The sequence below is a fragment of the Oryctolagus cuniculus genome, chromosome 1 (genome assembly GCF_051225735.1).
Source record: "Oryctolagus cuniculus isolate XC-2025 breed Fujian yellow rabbit chromosome 1, ASM5122573v1, whole genome shotgun sequence".
In the NCBI taxonomy this organism is placed as follows: domain Eukaryota; kingdom Metazoa; phylum Chordata; class Mammalia; order Lagomorpha; family Leporidae; genus Oryctolagus; species Oryctolagus cuniculus.
The window spans coordinates 117,255,735-117,276,201 of record NC_142867.1 but is presented as its reverse complement, the minus strand read 5'-3'; positions in this window follow the sequence as shown (position 1 = coordinate 117,276,201).

Sequence of the window (20,467 nt, the reverse complement as noted above, 5' to 3'; positions counted from 1 at the left end):
AGTACTGACCTTTTGATATTAATTCCTCCAACCCACAAACATGGACGATTTGTGTGTGTGTGTCTTATTTCTTTCTTCAATTTTTGTAATTTTCATGGTAGAGATCTTTCTGGTATAATCATGGTAGAGATCTTTCACGTCCTTTGTTACATTTATTTCAAGGTATTTAAATTGTTTTGTAGCTATTGTGAATGTGACTGAACTTATAAGTTCTTTCTCAGGCATGCCATTGTCTGTGTAAATTTTATATTCTGCCACTTTATCAAACTCTCTTATGGGTTCCAATAGTCTCTTAGTTGTGTCTTTTGGTATTCCTATACATAGAATAATGTCATCTTCAATCAGGGATAATTTCACTTCCTCCTTTCCCATTTGTATTCCTTTGATTATGGTAACTTCATAAATAATCTTTTTAAATTGTATTATATAGATCCTAAAATTGTAATTGTATATAAAGATGTTTAACACGATGCTTGCTTTGATATGTAATGATCATTATAGTCAAGAAATTAACATTTATATCTCTTTGTTATTTGTGTGTGTATGTGTGTGTGAGAGTGTGTGTGTGTGTGTAGTATAGTGATGTGAAATTTATACTCTTGGCAAATTCCCAGCATATAATCCCAGATTATTTTTTCAGATTTATTTATATGTCAGAGTTACAGAGAGAGAGAGAGAGAGAGAGAGAGAGAGAGAGAGAGAAATATCTTCCATCTGCTGGTTCATTCCCCAGATGGTTGCAATGGCCAGGGCTGGGCCAGGCCAAAGCCAGGAGACAGGAACTTCATCCAGGTTTCCTACACTGGGTCAGGGGCCCAAGGACTTGGGCCATCCTCTGATGCTTTTCCAGGCACATTAGCAGGGAGAGGGATTGGAAGTGGAGCAGCAGGGCGTAGAACCAGCACCTGTATGGGATGCTGGCATTGCAGGCAGTGACTTAACCTGTTACACTACAGCACCAGCCACATAATCTAATGCTATTAGCAACAGTCATCATGTTGTACAATAAATCTTTAGACTTATTCACCTTATACAACTACAACTGTGTACTCACTGACCTACAATCTCCCATCCTCCACCTTCTATTCTATGTATTCAACATTTATGGATTTCAGATGTGAAATCATGCAGTGATTTCATTTTTGTATATGTTTTATTTCTCCTTTTCTTTAGCTTTGGTGAAGGGTGATTGACAAATAAAATTACATATAGTTAGGGAGTACACTGTGATTTTTTTGATATAGGTATACATTTGTGAAGTGATTACCAAAATTAAGGTAATTAACATGTGCATAATTTTACTTAGTTATTGTGTGTGTGTGTGTGTGTGTTGTGAGAACTCCTGAGATCTAATGTGTTGGAAACTTTCAGTTGTATAATACATTAACTTAGTCACCATCCTGTACACAAGGACTCCAGTCCTCTTCATTGTATAACCAAAAATGTGTACCCTTTGGTGAATATTTCCTCTTTTTTTTCTATCCCATTCCCTTTATTTATTTTATTTTATTTTATTTTATTTTATTTTTGACAGGCAGAGTTAGACAGTGTGAGAGAGAGAGAGAGAGAGAGAGAGAGAGAGAGAGATGTCTTCCTTTTTCCATTGGTTCACCCCCCAAGTGGCTGCTACTGTCAGCGCATTGCGGCCAGTGCACTGCGTTGATCTGAAGCCAGGAGCCAGGTGCTTCCTCCTGGTCTCCCATGCGGGTGCAGGGCCCAAGGATCTGGGCCATCCCTCACTGCCTTCCCTGGCCACAGCAGAGAGCTGGACTGGAAGAGGAGCAACTGGGACAGAATCCGACACCCCGACCGGGACCAGAACCCGGGGTGCCGGCGCTGCAGGCAGAGGATTAGGCTAGTGAGCTGCGGTGCCGGCCTATCCCCATTCCCTTGAAAACCATCTTGCTACTCATTTACTGTGTATTTTTCCCCCTAGATTCCATATATGAGGGAGATCATGGAATGTTTATGTTTTTGTGTCTAGTTTATTTCATTAGCCTAATATTCTTTAGTTCATCCATGTTGTTGCAAATGGCAAAATCTCCTTATTTCTCAAATCTGAATAATATTGCATTTTAATAGAGATAAATTATAAGAATAATTTAATACTATACAACTTTAATATAAGGAGATTCTGCCAGCTTTTTATCAATTTACTCTCAGTAAAAACTTGAGTTGCTTCCACATTCTGGTTGTTGTGAATGATGCTGCTGGCTAACAGGGGAGTGCACATCACTCTACAAGATACTGCTCACTCCCTTTTGAGTTGAGCCTCCCATCTTTCAACAGTGTTCTTCTATTTCAACATCGTTTGTTCAAGATCCTCTACAACATCACATCAATTTCAAAAGCTACTGGTCAATTTTTATTTTATAAAAACAAATACTTACTCGTGTGATTCTTTGAATTCTTTAGAATAAAAATTGTTATTATTCTCAACAGTATTTTGAGGAGCCCTTGTATTTTTTCTCAAATTTAAATATTTGATGTATTTTGATGCAATTATAGGAGGGATTACATTATTACATTTGTAATTATTTTAAAATAGTAGTATATTGGATATACTTGATCTTTCTAAAATTAAGTTGTTTGATACATTTTGATGCAATTATCAGATGAATTACTTTATTACACTTCTAGTTGTTTTATAAATATACATGATTATATTTTATTTTTTATAATGGCATTTTATCCTGAAACTCTTCTAAATCTATGTAATAGGTCTCATTTTATGGATTCTTTGGAATTGTCAGTGCAGAAAATCATCTCATCTACTCTACTTCTTTCCAATTTTATGCCTCCATTCCCTTTAGTGTCACCAATTTTTCTTCATGCTAGGACCTACCTCTCATGAAATTTTGAATACTAATAGCAAAAGCAAAGCTCACATTGTTCCTAATCTTAGGGGAACCACATTTACTATTTCACAATTAAGATGCTCCACTGCTTTGACTATATGAAGATGATAATTTGTTTTTTTCTCCTTATTCTGTTAATATTTTTAAAAATATTTTGCCAGACAGTGAGAGAGAGAGAGACAGAGAGAGAGTTATAGACAGTGAGAGAGAAACAGAGAAAAAGGTCTTCCTTCCATTGGTTCACTCCCCTAATGGCTGCTACGGCCGGCGCTGTGCTGATCTGAAGCCAGGAGCCGGGTACTTCCTCTCGGTCTCCCATGCAGGTGCAGGAACCCAAGCACTTGGGTCATCCTCCTCTGCCCTCCCAGGCCACAGCAGAGAGCTGGACTGGAAGAGGAGCAACCAGGACTAGTACCTGGAGCCTCAACCGGGACGAGAACCCCGGGTGCCAGCGCCATAGGCGGAGGATTAGTCAAGTGAGCCATGGTGCCAGCCAAATTTGCTAATATTTTGAATTAAACTCCTTTATTTTCAAATGTTAATTCAAACTTTCATTTGTGGAGTAAGCCTCATTTTGTCATGTTGTATTTCCTTTTTGTATTTTATGGAATTCTACTTATTAATATGTTGATAAGAACTTGTCTCCCAGTTTTTATGTATAATATCTTGCCAGGTTTTGGAGTCTGAGTTAGATTTTCCTCATAAAATAAACAGATATCTGCATTTGGGCCATCCTTTTATACTATTAAGAGGCATAAGGAGTTGTATCTTGTATGAGGCTTAATTGAATACTCAAAATGGGGGAAGGATTTGGGAGAGGGATTTGGTACCCCCATTGCCATGCCCTGTTTTGGAAATATTAAAAGTGTTATGGCATCAGGATGCATGTGGGAGAGCCCTCTCCTCCCCAGTAATTTTATTATAATGGCCTAAAGGTCATTGTTGGGAGACGCCCTCCAACCACATTGGATATCTCCAGCTGGCACTGGTTCTAAATTTGCAATGTTGTGGAACATGTATTTCCACCTCAGAGAAAATGTCTGAGGACTTGGCAGTGCACAGAAAGGGAAGGGAGTTTGAATGGTGCAGACTGGGCTCTCACACAGGTCAGAGCAGGCCAGAAATGGCTGCTGTCCTGTGGCATCATCTGGGTGGCCTGGGGCTGGCACTTGGCAACCGGTTATGTCCATCAACTTGTGAGTTTGCTAGGGTTGTCAAACCTCAGCTCCTCTTGTTAAAAATACCTACCTTCCCATATCAAAAATAAAACCAATACTGCAGAGAATTTCCTGTCCCTCCCTACCCAATTCAGTCCAAATTATACCCCCCCACAGAGCAAAAAATATCAGAAAGAACTTTCAGATCTGGGAAAAAAGAAACCTACTGTCTCCCTGGGTCAGAGAGTGTGGGAAACAGCCCAGAGAGCATGTGTTAGCTATCTCCTATCCCCCATCTTCAGGGAAGGGGGCAATGAAAGTGTGGCTTCAGGGAGAGTTAGATACATGGCAAGTACAAACTACTCTGAGGGAGGAAAGAGAATTGAGTTTTCATGAATTTGAGCAGGAATCTCTGTGACATTTTTCTCTCTTTCCTCCACTTGTCCCCAAAGGCCAATGCCATCACAGAAATGTGCAAAGGAGTGAGATGATAAAGTCCCACGTTTCTGGATGGAAAGTGAGTAAGAGGAGAGACCGGTGTAATATTCTAACAGAATAAAGATATTTTTTCCTTAAAAAATCAGGAGAAATTTTTGTATGAATCCATGGGCTAATCTTCTTGCTGCTCATGCAAGGATCTGACCAGGGGCAAGCGTTGTAGCAGAACAATTAAGCTGCAACTCATCTGCAACTCCAGATCCCATATGGGCTCTGGTTTGAGTCCCAGCTGCTCCACTTCCAATCCAGCTCCCTGCTCATGGCCTGCAAAAGCAGCAAAGGGTGGCCCAAGTACTGAACCCACATGGGAGACCTGGAAGAAGCTCCTGGCTCCTGGCTCCTGGCTTCTGACCTGCTCAGCTCCGGCCATTGTGGCCATTTAGGGAGTGAACCAGAGGATGAAAGATTTCTCTCTCTGTCTCTGTCTCTTTCTCTCTAATGCTACCCTTCGAATAAATAAATAAATGTAAATGTTTTAGAAAAGGATCTGACAATAAGCAATGTATCAAAGATTTTGATAATGACCTGTGGGATGTACTGCCCAGATTCTTGATTTGCAAAGTAGTGTATATGCAGACACTTTCAAAGTAATACTAACACTGAGACTGTACCCAAAGAAGGCAGGCCCAGATTTATGATAACCTGTGTGAAAAAAGACCAATTTCTTGAAAGCTACAAATTCCAAGATTCACTCAACCTGAATAGATCTATATCTCTTAAGGAAATTGAATTTGTAATAAAAAGCTTCCCATAAAGGTTAATTCAAATCCTAAATATAGAAGCAAAATCACTCATGTTCACTGAATTTCATCATTACCTATAAATTAGGACTCACAGTCCATACCGAATCTTTACAGGGATTTGCTGAAGTTAAAGTGTATGAGAATGTGTTTGTGTGAATGGCAAGTCTACCTAATGAGAGGAAGTAAGTAACTGAACCACCAGTCACACAGCCATGGTCTTTTGGTAGATGTAGTACCAGCCTGGAACCTGAGAATCTGTATATTCATGTCATATCAGGAATATCTTTCCTCTCACATACAGGCCTATTTCTGAACACAAGTTCTCATTTGTAAACGGTGGTAGAGATCTGTCTGTGACCTAATGTTACCATGAAATGCAAACTCGTCTTACTCCATCTGGGCAGCCACCAAGCTAAAGCAGGATAACAGAGAATATAAGGGTCACCCTTTGCACCCCAAACCAGGAAGCAAGCAGGCCCAAGAACAAGAGACAGTGAGGCTATTGCTGTGAAATGCGACACTGGCTAATGCCCCATGTCGTTCAAAAGTCTTCCTTTGACATTTTTTCTACTTTAAGACCCCAAAACACCTAATGTTCTCCAAAGTTGTCTTTTAGGTTTTCAGTCAAATTCCAGGGAGGAGTGCAATCACCAGCCAGAAACTATTGCAAGAGAAAAGCTTGCATTGATGAGCAAAAAAAAAAAAAAAATCTAAATTTGTTTTTTTGATTCATTTTAATACTACAATCTCTACCTCAGGTGGAGATCAAGGCTCGTTATCATTTTATTCAACCCACACTGACTAATGTTTCGGGACTGCCCTGTCTGGACTTGTACCCACACACATATGTGATGACAAGAACTTCTACTATTACATACTCATTTCCTCTTAAAATAAAAGACACCCATTTTGCATGCTCATGGAATCATGGCTTTGAAAATTATACCCTATGCTTTCTCTGTGCTAGTGTTTGTGGACAATAAATCACTACACTTGGAACTGGCCTTAAATTAGCTCTCAATTGCAGAAACAGAGTCAAAATAAAGACATAATCTCTGTATAATGATAGAAGCTGAGAATAATTCAGACTTAGTGAAAGTATTCTCTTCTCAATTTCAACATAAGCCCTGAGGGAATTCATGTCTATGATGTCTATGATTAATATGATTCATATTTATTTTTCTTTAATGAAGAGCTTATTTAGCATCCTCTAAGAACTCAAGGGAGGCAGCACAACTTTGTAATTAACTTTCTGTTCCTCATCTCCTGAGAGCTAAGGCAATGCTTTGCTGTTTACTCCATGAACACAGGCCTTGCTGCCGAGTGTGAGTCTCGAGATAGTGTCTGTTTTGAATCTAAGTTAATAACGGAGTTGAGGCTGGATGTCGCGCAGCAGTGGAGGAAGGGATGATGGGAAGTTCTCACTTAAAAACTGTGAGAAAAAGCATTAGAAGTAAAAAACAAGAGTCCACCAGTCAGCCCATGATTTCCAGATTGAAATAAAACTGAATCTTTAACTGTAACCTTTTCAAGCTTTCCAAAAAGGCATTTATAGTCTGTCAGTCATGGATACCAATGTGCCGTATGATTACAGGTGTAATTCAATCCTTTGTTCTGCATCCCAATTTTCTTACAACTAATAAAAAAAAAAAAACAGTTGAAGGAGCTTTTGTGGTAAAATATTTCTACTCTTTTCTTTTAAAAAAATGAATGAAGCAACAAAGATGATGGCATACCTGAAGTCACCTAAGTGGCTGCTTTTGTACTGTGTTCTCCACACTGTGTTAAATATCACTGAGGAAAACGAGGCTCCTGAGTCCCCAAACTGCAGCTGTGCCTGAACATATACTCAAGCTTAGCCCCACGCAGATTCAGGCCCTGCCATCTAGAAATATGCCTGTGTCAAAATTGGAGGGTGAACCAACGGCAAAACAAAAAAGGAAGACCTTTCTCTTTGTCTCTCTCTCTCTCACTATCTACTCTGCCTGTAAAAAAAAAATCAAGTTGTGCCTAATATCTAGCTGCAACTGTTATTATATCTAAAACATAAAATGCAAATTAATTATATAAAGAAATTTTTTGGAGATTCACTACTTAGTTCATGCAGTAAAGAAAGGGGTTTAGGAGGGAGGGGAGAGGAAATTGATGCACCAAGAGGATGTAATGGAGAGAGAACTGGAGATGAGGAGAGCTTTTAGCTAGAAAATGCCTGTTCCCTGCCTTGGAGAGTGATCACATTAATGTTAAGGCCCATCTCCAATTCATTATTGTGCCTTTTACAACTAGCTTATTGTTTAATACATAATAAGAACTTGGTGTTTTCAGGTAATATAAACAATTGACTGTATGATCCAACAATGCTACTCTTGGATACATATCCAAAAGAATTGAAACCAGAGTCTCAAAGAGAAATCTTTACTCCTTCATTCAGTCCATTGCAACATTATTTTCAATAGTCAAGATAGGGACATAACCCACATTTCCATCATTTGGACATTAAAGGAAATGTGATGTTTACATATAATAGAATAATACTCAACTTGAGAAATAGTACTACTTCTAATAACTGTTATTTGAAACATCATGGGTAGAACTATGAGGCTTATGCAAAGTGAAATGAGGCAGTCACAAAAGGAAAAATACTGCAGGACCCCACATACATGAGACATCTGAAAAAGCCGAAGTGGAAAATGAGGAGTTATTGCTCAATGAGTATAAACAAAGAGTTATATAAGTTCTAGAGATCCATTCTACAACAGAATGCCCGTAGTTAATAACAGTGTCACACCCTTTACAACATAAAGGGTGAGGCAGTGTTGTAGCATGGAGGGCTAAGCCACCACTTGTAGCACCAGCACTCCATATCAGAGTGTTGGTTGCAGTCTTGGCCCTACTTCTGATCCAGTTTCCTCCTAATGGGCTTCAGAAGGCAGCGGAAGATGGCCCAAGTACTTGGGACCCTGTCACTTATGTGGGAGATCAGGATGGGGCTCTGGGCTCCTGGCTTCAGCCTGGCTAAGACCTGACTCTTGTGGCCATTTGTAGAGTAAGCCAGCACATGGAAGATTCTCTCTCTTGCTCACTCTCTCTCTCTCTCAATCTCGCTCATGCTCTCTCTGTCTCATTCTGCCTTTCAAATAATTAGATAAATAAATCTTTAAAAATTAAGTTTAAAATTGTAGATCTAGGGTTACATGTTTGCATGTGTACACACACACACACACACAATAGCAAAGGGCCAATGATGGAGGGAAAGGATATGTTTATTATCTTGATTGGGGTGATGGATAATGTATGTACACAAATGTTCAAGATGACCAAACTCTATACAATAAACATGTAAAGATTTTTTCTACTAATTAATTCTCAAAAAATGGAAATAAATGACTTAAGTTTCATATAAACTATCTCCACATGGTTTTCATTGTGCAATGCAATGTCATCCATATCAAAACCCTACTTACCCAGTGCAACCAGTTTTATCTCTTGTTATTCTTCAGGAAAAATAATATTCTTCTATTAATGTCCCCAAAATACATTGCTCTGTCCTATGTTCCACTTACCAATTACAGAAGTACCTTTTCTATTTGTAGTTGATGTTAACCTGCTCCACATTGTGTTCTCTAAGTTCAGATGCACATTATGAATGTGAAAATTCTTGCTCATTTGCATATGACTCTGCATTGTTGACTCTTTTCTGAAAAGTTTTGGTGTAGTCTTCTAGTTGATTTCCATCAAGGCATGGGCCACTTAAATTTTTTGTATCCTTCAATGCAAATCATTGTAATTGTTTAATAGAAATTATTTGATTACCGATATCTGTAGTTATCTGTCAAATCCATTTTGTCTATTGTGTTGATTAACTCTGTTGTTTCCTTGCTGATTTTCTATTTATTGATCTGTCCATTGCTTAAAGTAGGGTATTGAAGTCTCCCATTACTATTGTATTTGAGATATTGTATATCTCCCTTTAAATCCTTTAACCTTTCTTTTAAACAGCCAGAAGCCCTGTTAATTAGGTGCATATTAATTCATAATAGTCACATCTTCCTTTTGAATTGATCCCTTAATCATTATATGGTGCCCCTATTTGTCCCTTTTAATAGCTTTTGTGTTAAAGTCTATTTTGTCTGATATTTTTGGTTTCTGATAGCATGGATTATCTTTTTCCACCTTTTCACTTTCAGTCTGCATGCATCTTTGTTAGTGATATCTGTTTCTTTCAGGTAGCAAATAGATGGGTTTTCTTTTTTAATCTATCCAGCCAGTATGTATCTTCTAACTGGAAAGTTGAGGCCATTTACATTCAGGAAGACCATTGTTAAGAAACAATTTTGCCCTGCTGTGTTTCAGTTAATAGTCCTAATTTTTTACTTTGGTTTTCCTTTGTACTTTTACTGGGCAATTTTCTGCCTTCACCTTCTTCTGTAGTGACACTCCTGTTTCTGTGTTTCTGTGTTTCTGTGTGTAGCACATCCTTGAGCATCTTTTGTACCCCTGGGTGGCTAGTTGCAAATTCTTTCAATTTCTGTTTGTTCTGGAAGATCATTATTTCACCTTCATTCATAAGTGAGAGCTTTGCAGGGCACAGTACTCTGGCTTGAGATTTTTTTTTCTCTTAAGACTTGGAATATATCTCACCATTCTCTCCTTGACTGTAGGGTTTCTGATAAGAAGTCTGCTGTTAGTCTAACTGTGGCTCCTCTGAATGTAATCTGGCATTTCTCTTGTGCATATTTTAGGATTTTTTCTTTATACTTTACTATAGAGAGCTTTACTACAATGTGTCATGGTGCAAATCTTTTTTGGTCATGTCTATTGGGAGTTTTGTGTGCTTCCTGTACTTTAATGTCTCTTTGTTTCTCCAGATTGGGGAGGTTTTCTATTTTTATTTCATTAAAAAGGTCTTCTAATCTTTCTCTCTTTCCACACCTTCAGGAACTTCTAGGACCCATATGTTGGGTCATTTTATAGTATCTTCTAGATCTCCAACATTGTTTTTTGTTTCCTAATTTTTCTTTTTTATGGTCTGACTATAAAATTTCCAGAAATGTGTCTTCTAGTTCTGATATTTTTTCTTCTGCCTCACCTATTCTGTTGTTAACGTTTTCCAATGAATTTTTATTTGATCTATTGAGTTCTCCACTTCTGGTAGTTCATTCTGACTTCTCTTTAATATCTCAATTTCATGGGAAAACTTTTCATTTAGTTTGTGAATTTGCTTCTAATTGCTTCTAAGTAATCTGATGGTTAATTTTCTGAATTCCATTTCTACCGTATCCTCAATCTCTTCATCTACACCTTCATCTACTTCATCTACTACCTTCTACTACTACTTCACCTACTACTACTCTCCATTGGAGAGGCTCATAGTGTCTTCCTTATTCTTATGTAGGGTTCTTCCTTTGTTTTTCAGCATTCGTTTATTTTTGTCTGGTTGCTTTTCTCTTTGATTTGTGTCTTTGTGCTTTAATGAGACATCTATACTTTCAGTGAGTACCAAGACGTATGTGCTTGATGTGGCCTGGGTGCTCTGTTCAGTATTGCAGGGTGGAGCAAATATCCCAGGTAAGGCCCCCGTGGGGCTTTGGAGATCTCCCCTGGTTATCTGGTTGGATGCAGTTGCTCACTTCTGTTGGTGTGAACTGCCCTTCTCCTCAGAGTTGCAGGATGCCCTGTTGTTTGTATCTGGTGTGTTCAGCACTACATTGCATTGCTTACTGAATTGCATTTCTAATCCGTGGAGACTTTCCTGTGAGCAGGGTTCCCTCTGTTATGAACTGCTATAGTACTGTGTGTTGGGAGCGGGTGCACAGAGCCCAGCCTAATGGAGCCTAACTCACTTCTCAGTGGTGGTAGGGGTGGGTGAGTTTCCAATAGGCAGGGCTTCCCCTTGCTGGACAGCTTAAGTGGTGGGGAAAGAAATTCTTCTGAATTCTGTGGCCCTTGTTTTTGGGTGGTTTGGTGAGGTGAGGTGACTGCTAGTGTTGCTGGGCACATGCACGGCAGGAAAAGGTGTCAGTTCCCTGCTTACATCCAAAAATATAAACAAAGGAGTAAAATGGTTTCTCCTGGCTGGCTGCAAGTCCGGGTGGGGGCATAGGGGAGGGAAGTGCTCACCCTCCCTATTTGTTTCTTAATATTTTTTTCCTTTGTGGAACTTCAAAAGCAGTTCACCAAGCTCTCCCTCCCGTTGCTATCTGTAGCTTTGTGGACCCACAGATTCCCCTCTCACCTGGCCCGTGGGGGCCGGCACTCACCTCCCCGGTCTTAGCTGCGTTTTTTTTTTTTTTCCTTATTTGTTCTGTTAGCATGGACCTGGACTGTCTCTGCTATTCTCATTGGGTTTCCTGAAGAGAATTTCCCATGGCTTTAAAATAGGCATTTATCTCTCCCCCTTTTTAATTATTAATTTTGCCCCATGTGATTCGTATCATCCTGTCACTATTCCACCAGCTTGGAACTCTCTTGATCTACTCTGACCCTTTTACTTTACTACTTCCTCTCTTTCAGGCATTACACAGTGCCTTGGACATTTTGTGTATTCTTTACCTGGTTCCTTCTGTTGAAGAATAGTATCAGAAACCCAGCACACCCATGGGTCTGGGTGTGTTCATTGCTACTTGGGTGTTAATGCTTATAATTCTCTCATCAGACTAAACTAGAAAATGTATGTGTTTATACTAATCCATGTATACAAACAAATATATAGTTATATATAGATTGCAGGTGTGTGTGTGTGTGTGTGTGTGTGTTGAGCCAAACATCAATTCATATTGAAGATTCCTGCTCATTCAACAGGATGTGACTCTCTCTAGGAATCCCCCTTATTCATTTGTAAACGTCATGAAGTTGGCATTATCCACCACCCGGTTACGCATTTGTTCATTTCTGGTGTACAATTACAGTGATCCTGGTACACAATTACAGTGATTTCAGAATTGCCAACCTACATTCCCATGGAGAAAACTTAATGCAGTGCTGTTACACAACTCATTTTGCTTTCATCCTAAAATCTCTACTCACTTCCAGTGTGACTTAGGTCAGCACCTCCCCTTTTCATAGAAGCTATGCCATAAGGAATCTTGAAAACTTATAAGGAATACTGTAAAGAATATCTTTTCTTAATAGTTACATGTAATTAATTATTTCTCCAAGTTTCACATGAATAGTAAAATTGAAATTTTGGCTTTAAATATTCCAAAAATTATGTTTAAATGGGAAATTTTTGTATGAAGACTTTCTAAGAATCATTTCTCCAGGGTTTCAATTTCTAGCCCTTCATTTAATTACTGCTACTATTTTAACACTTAAAGAGGACATTATATTCAGAGAGCTGATTTGAGTGTCATACAAAGGACTGAAAAAAGCAAATTTTTAATTGCTTTTATAATTCAGTAGCTCATCCCTGGTGAAATGAAATCTTGCGGGAGCTTCCATACATGCTTTTGATGACACCCTTTATATATCAAAACCCTAGATAAAAATAATGTCACTTTGGCAAGTGCTTTGAGAAGCATTACGAGGGAACTATGAGGAAGAATTACAGATTTTGATTCATAATATCCATGTAAACAACTCAGAATTCAAGAGCTGTTTCCTGACTTTCTAATTAAGAAAGAATGCAGGAGTGTCTATTTTCAACTGACACCACCACCATCATCAAGGACCATTTCTTTTAGAGGGTACTTGATCTAAAGTTCACGCAAAACAAGGACCAAGGTTCCCATGCATGGGAAAGTGAGTACCTGAGTTCAACTGTTCTAGAATCTTTTACTCTCAGATTTTGAAAGGCTATGATGAAGGTTAGTTTCATTACAACATTACAGATATTTGCTAAAACTACCTGAAATAGGTTACTAGTTTTAATAGTCATCTTTCACTGAAATAATCTGATAACAGAAAGTTATTTTTTCATAGTTCAATCATTGCTGCTTTCAGGCATGTTTAAATCTTATCATCCATAGCTCTTCATTCTGAAGTAACAGAATAAATCCAATTGTAATCTGTGTTGTTAACCATGCAGATATTAGGTGTAAATTACCTTGATCTACATCTTCGGTTTTCCTGAGTAGTTATAATTTATGAATCACTACTGTAAAACATAGCCCCATATTTCAATCCAATTCTCCAAATGCAGTTTATCTTGTGTGACCATTACTTCTCTCATTTTGCAGAGTCTGTTTCAATGATTCCTTTGAATTTATTGACATTTTAGGTGTTTTTCTCTGGATCCAGATATTTTGAACATCAAAAGCTTTTAGGTCAATGCTTCTCAATTTTGAATGTAGTATAGATCAAGCTTATCCTTATTCCAGGCTGATTTATCTTACAAACTTTCGCTTATCCCCATTCTGGGCTAGCACCATACTCACTGTGTTCTGTGTTGACCTGTGCAATCATAGCATCTACCAAGCTCTTTAGTGCACTGCCCCACCCCCCATTCTCTTCTAGAGCACAACATTCTGAAAAGTGGGGATTCTGTCTCACCCATCTCTCTAGCAAGAGCTCCATAATAAATTTTTGTTAGCACTGTTAATTTTTTTTTCTTTTTCATATCAGCCCATGTTCACTGGACTATATTATTGAGTGTTGTCTATATTCAACTAAGTATATTCTTGAATCACAACCATCATACTAAGATTGATTTATGTTATCCAATTTAATGTGATCTATACATGTCATGATAATTTCTTATATAGAATCAACCAAGTTGTTGATATGTTGTCTTTTCAAGACAAGACCAAATATTAAGTCCCAAAGAATAATAACTCAACATTTATCTTTAAGATAAAATCCTACATTTGATGTCATAATTTTGTAAGTAGAACCTGTCATTTGCTATGTGCATGATCCTGGAGGGCTTTACGGAAAGTGAAATAAGCCAGACCAAGAAGGACAAATATGTAGTGATTTTATTTATGTGAGATACATATAATAGTAAAACTGATTGAAACAGAATACTATAGTGGTAGTCAAAGGATGGTTGGTGGAAGGAATGGGGAGTTAATGTTCAATAGGTATGTAGTTAACAGCTATACCAGATGAGTAAGTTCTAGAGATTTGTAAAACATAGTGTCTATAATTGTCAACACACTATATACTTCAAAATTGTTAATAGGGTGGATCTCATATTAAATATTCTTACAACACAGACACATGCACACAACACAAAACAAAAGGACCCATGTAGACTCCAGGAAGTGCCAGATCTGTCTATTACCTTGATTCTGGTGATGATATCATGGGTGTTTTCATATGTTCAAATTCCTGAAATTATATACAATAAATATGTGCAATTATTTGTGTGACAAGCATACCTTGTTAAAACTGTTAAACCAAAGTCCTCTTATTTGCTCTTGGTATTTTGCTTAGGGGTTATTAATCTCAGGTAAAGAGGCCAAGATGGACAGAAGCAGGGTAGGTTTCTTGGGAGGTTTCTTGTTTGTTTCTTATTTGTTTTTGCATTTGGTGATTCTTTCTCCTGATGTAAGAGAAACATTTTAAGTTGAAGACGCTTTTTCCCATAACATATAAAAATCAAGGTCTATATTTTTCCTGTTTATGGGAAGCATGATGAGAAAGATATTATGATAAAAGTACCATAATATTTTAAGATACTTAATTCTGTAATTATCACACAGTTATTCTTAAGTGTTGAAAATTAACTGAAATGTGATCCCTGTTAAACATAAAAGTGGGAATAAGAGAGGGAAGAGATGTATAATTTGGGGCATGCTCGGGCTGACTTGCCCCAATTGGTAGAGTTGGAAACATACTAGGGGATTCCAATTCAATCCCATCAAGGTGGCATGTACCAATGCCATCTCACTATTCCAAGTGATCAATTTCAGTTCACAATTGATCATAATGAAAGGACTAAGAGTCAAAGGGAGCACATAAACAAGTCTAGTATCTGCTAACACTAACCGATAGAATAAATAAAGGGGAGAGTGATCCAACATGGGAAGTGAGATACTCAGCAGACTCATAGAATGGCAGATGTCCTAAATAGCACTCTGGCCTCAGAATCAGCCCTAAAGGCACTCGGATCTGGCTGAAAAGCCCATGAGAGTATTTCAGGCATGGAAAGCCAAGACACTCTGGCAAAAAGATCTCTGTGAGTGAGATCCCAGTGGAAAGAACAGGTCTTCAAAGAGGGAGGTGCCTTTCTCTGAAGGGAGGAGAGAACCTCCACTTTGACTATGACCGTGTCTAAACAAGATAAGAGTCGGAGAACTCAAGGGGCTTCCATAGCCTTGGAAACTCATGACTGGTGCATAGGGAGATTACTGATGCCATAAACAGGAGTGTCAATTGGTAAAGTCAACAACAGGAGTCACTGTGCACTTACTCCTCATGTAGGATCTCTGTCCTTAATGTGCTGTACACTGAGGCTTAATGCTATAACGAGTACTCAAACAGTATATTTCACTTTGTGTTTCTATGGGGGTGCAAACTGTTGAAATCTTTACTTAATGTACACTAAACTGATCTTCTGTTAAAAAAAAAAAAAAAAAAGAAAATAAACTATCAATTCCCAACTTGACTCTCACTGGGATTAAACATGACAATAGGTCTGATCTGATTTCATCATCATTTAAAAAAAAATCATCTATTATTTTTCACTTTATGTTTCTGTGTGGGAACAAACTGTTGAAATCCTTACTTAAGGTATACTAAGCTGATCTTCTGTATACTAAGATAATCGAAAATGAATCTTGATGTGAATGGAAGGGGAGAGGGAGTGGGAAAGGGGAGGGTGGTGGGTGGGAGGGACGGTATGGGGGGGAAAGCCATTGTAACCCATGAGACATACTTTGGAAATTTATATTCATTAAATAAAAGATAAAAAAAAAAAGATATATTAAGCCAAAAAAAAAAAAAAAAAGATACTATAATAGTAAAACAGTTATAATTTTGAGTCAGTATAGCATTATATTTTTTGAAAGACATTACTTTCTGTGTCAACAAATTTGCTTATTCTGGACACTTCATACAAATGAAATAAGGCAGTATATGGCCTTTTGTGTGTGTGTGTGTGTTTTACATAGTACATCACTGGCTCATTCACGATGTGAAATATCTCAGCATTTAGCTTTTTTATTATGAAGTAATGTTCAGTCATACATATATACTATATCTTGTTTTGTCCATTCATCAATTTAAAGCCATTTGGGTGATTCCTACTCTCTTACAAATAACACGGCTCTGACCTTTCAGGTAGAAATTTTTGTGTGATCACTTTTTTCCCCTAATTATCATGACTTTTTATCCAACAGTGAAACTGCAGAGTCACATAATAACTCTACCTTGCATATTTTGGGGACCAAATGGCTTTCCTAACAGTTTATACCATTTCGCCATCCTGCAATCACATATGAGAGTTTGATTTCTCCATATCTTTGCCAGCACTTCTATTGTATTTTTGACTATCATCATCATGTTTGTGAAGTTTTCTTTCACTGTGATAGTGATTTGTGTTTCCTAAATAACTAACAATGCTAAATATATTTATGTATTTTGAGAACTATCTTGATCTTTACCTTTCCAGACTCTTTTGTGAGAATAATATTTCTTTGCATCATGAATTACTGAATCTTGAGTACTCTATTATAGCAGGAAAAACACAACAAGACACAGTTGAGTGAGTATCATGGGGGGGGGAGTGAGTCCTCTAGCTTTATTTTTTAAAAATATTTTTATTTATTTATTTGAAAGGCAGAGTTAGAGAGAGAGAGAGGGAGAGAGAGAGAGAGAGAGAGAGAGAGAGAGAAAGAATCTTCTATCTGCTGGTTCACTCCCCAGATGGCTTCAACAGCTAAGCTTGGAGCTTCATCAGGAGCCAGGAGCTTCTTCTAGGTCTCCCACAAGGGTGCAGGGCCCCAAGTACTTGAGCCAGCCTCTGCTGCTTTCTCAGGCACATTAGCAGGGAGCTGGATTGAAAGTGGAGTGTCTAGGACTCTAATTGGTGCCCATCTGGAATGCCAGAACTACAAGCAGAGGTTTATCTGCTATGCCACAGCACCAGCCCCTAGCTTTATTTTTCTCTTTCAACTTTCATTTGGTGATTCTGGGTCTGATGTACTTTTATAGGAAGATTATTTTTGACATACCAATATCTGCAATTAACAGAGTGATATTTTGATAGGTTTTGTAGATCAACTTGGAAAGTATAGTCATCATCAAAAAATGCTGCATTTTCTGATTTGTGAACATGGGCTGTGTTTCTATTTCTTTAGGCCTTTTAAAATTTGTTTCAGCAATATTTTATGTATCCAGTGTGCATGCCTTTTATTTTTAAAATTTAATCCTAAGTATTTTGTTCTTTGTTTTCTTACAAATTATTTTTTCTATTATTTATTGTAAGCATTTGAAAATATAATTAACCATTGTGTATTGATATTGTATCCTGAAAACATGCTAAACTTTTTAATTCACTCTGAATTTTTTCTGTTTTAGTCTATTCCTTACAAATTTCAATATATACAAATCTTGCATCATTTACAAGTAGATAGAGTTATGCCTCTTCCCAACCTCCATGCTTTCAATGTTATTTTCTTGCCATATTGCCCTAGATAGACATCCTGCATAATATTGAAAAAAAAAAAAAAAACAAGTGCATGGAATGGGCATTGTGCCTTCTTCCTTATCTTAGGGGGAACAGACTCAGTCTTTCACCATAAAATATGTTGCTTGCAATGAATTTTCTTGGGGCTGCTGTTGCTATTTTATTTAAAAATAAAGCATGCATGCTTCATAGTGCATTATTCTCCACTTTCTTATACCCAGTCTATACATCTTTAGATTCATTTAAATTTACAATATGTTGATAAAATGAAATTTTTGAGTTGTCATTTTCCTCCTCATGGATGTCATTTTTTCCCTAAAATAGGACATGGATATAAGGGCTTATAGAGGCCGGAACTGCGGCTATACAGGCTAATCCTCCACCTGCGGCGCCGGCACACCTGGTTCTAGTCCCAGTCGGGGTGCCAGATTCTGTCCCGGTTGCTCCTCTTCCAGTCCAGCTCTCTGCTGTGGCCTGGGAGTGCAGTGGAGTATGGCCCAGGTCCTTGAGCCCTGCACCCGCATGGGAGACCAGGAGAAGCACCTGGCTCCTGGCTTCGGATCAGCATGGTGCACCAGCCACAGTGTGCTGGCTGCAGCGGCCATTGGCGGGTGAACCAACCGTAAAGGAAGACCTTTCTCTCTGTCTCTCTCTCTCTGTCCACTCTGCCTGTCAAAAAAAAAAAAAAAAAAAAAAAAGGCTTGTAGAGGAATCAGAAACTCAAAAGTCTTCATGAGTAAACAGATACAAAGATATAAAAAAACTCTATAAGAGAATGAAGTAGTGATTTTTAAAATCCATATTCTGTTAAAGATTCTAAAGTCAAATTTATTTCTAAAATACTATGCTCCCTTATGTGGGTGGGTAAAATCCAGCCAATGGACTGTATAAGAACCACAAAATCACTTAGTCCGGCACTGCCAAGGCAACTGAACTTCAAATTTATTAATCTAAAGCAGAGTAAGTTTTCAGCTGGCAATTTTGTGTAGACCATGAATTACGTTATAAATATGCAATGGACCTTGGCAGAAAAAAGATTTCCAACCCCATAACAGAATATACCTCCTAAATAAGTTGTTCTTAAACCTAGTAATTTACAAATCTTCTTCTGAAGAGTTATCTAAGAAGGTAAATAACTTTTCCCTGTGCCATCACTAAATTCTATATATATGACACTTCAAAAAAAAATCACAGCTTTGCAGTGCCCCTTATCTGAGGACAAACAGGTCCTCTTTCTAAAGGGGCTCTGCTAATTCTGGAGTGGACGCCACTGCTGTAAACAAATTGTGCCAAAAAGAGAATGGCAAAAAACCAATTCCTACTCCATGAAAAAGATCTTTCAAAATATAACTGCTATTTTTTTTTTTTTTACTTTTTTTGGCAGGACTGTTATTTAAGCTATAATCAAAGTAAAGAGCATTAAAAAACTGCCAGTAGCAAAGACTGAGATTATTGTTTCAACCACCATTAATATTACAGTGAAATAATCTGGGGACAGATAAGCAAAAGATTAATTTGTTTATATTTATTGTTCTCAGTCATGAAATGCAGAGTGTAAGCATATATATGATTGGCAGACATGCTCTTAACAGAAAGGTAGATGAAATTGTCAATTTAGTAAAGATAAAGGCTTTTCTTCGTTATGATGTGAACAGTTACATCATTTTATTCATGTGTAATTCAGTGAACAATCTGTGCATGGATAAATATTATAAGTTTGGTATTCATCTGTAAGACCTTATCTAGATTCTGGTCCAATTAGAATCACTCAATAATGAGAAGTATCACTCATACTTTTTCCCAGCTCTTATGGTTTTTTAATATAGCATATGTTTTTTACATGGTTTGGCTTTGAAAAGATGACATTTCCAGAATATATCTGTATTATCTCATGTTTTATTTTATTTTTCATGTCTATGTCAAATATTTAATCTGTATTCTTAGAAAATCACTATGCTCATCTGTACTGAAAAGCTATACATACACTGAGCAAATCACTTAAGCCTTTGAATTTGTTTCCTCATCTCTGAGAATAAAAATGATACACATATCTAATAGAGTTGTTGGAGGAAAAATATTTACATTTACGAAGGTACAATATCTGTTCCATGCACATGGTAACCACCAAATAACTAGTCATATTTCCTGTTCATTTTTATCTAAATGTTGTTATCTTTGTTTTTGACTCAGCAAAAATTTCGAATGATGTTTGTCAGTCTCTTTCTTTTGAACATAAAACAATCATCACGATGTCCCATTCACAGAGCTCATCAACGTCTGGCCAAACAATATCCCAGAACTAAAGAGATACACATATTTTGTCTACTTTAGTCTCTCATGTCCCTGAGGCAGTGCCGTTAACAGCTCTGGTTTGAAGGTAAGTGCAAAGCATACTACGACAAGTTCGCTGTTCTTAAAGCTTAAGATCATCCAAGACTGACATTTTCCAACCCTGGTCCTCCTTACCATATGCTCAAGGGTCATCCCAAGGAGAATTGGAGTACTTGATGATTTCATGAGTGTTCTTGTAATAGGTGAATCAGTAAGCTCTTCTTTCCTTGTTGTGCTCTTTGAGCTGAGTGATAGGCTTCATGTTAACTATCTGGTTAATTTTGAAAGCTTCTATTTCTCTACTTTTGA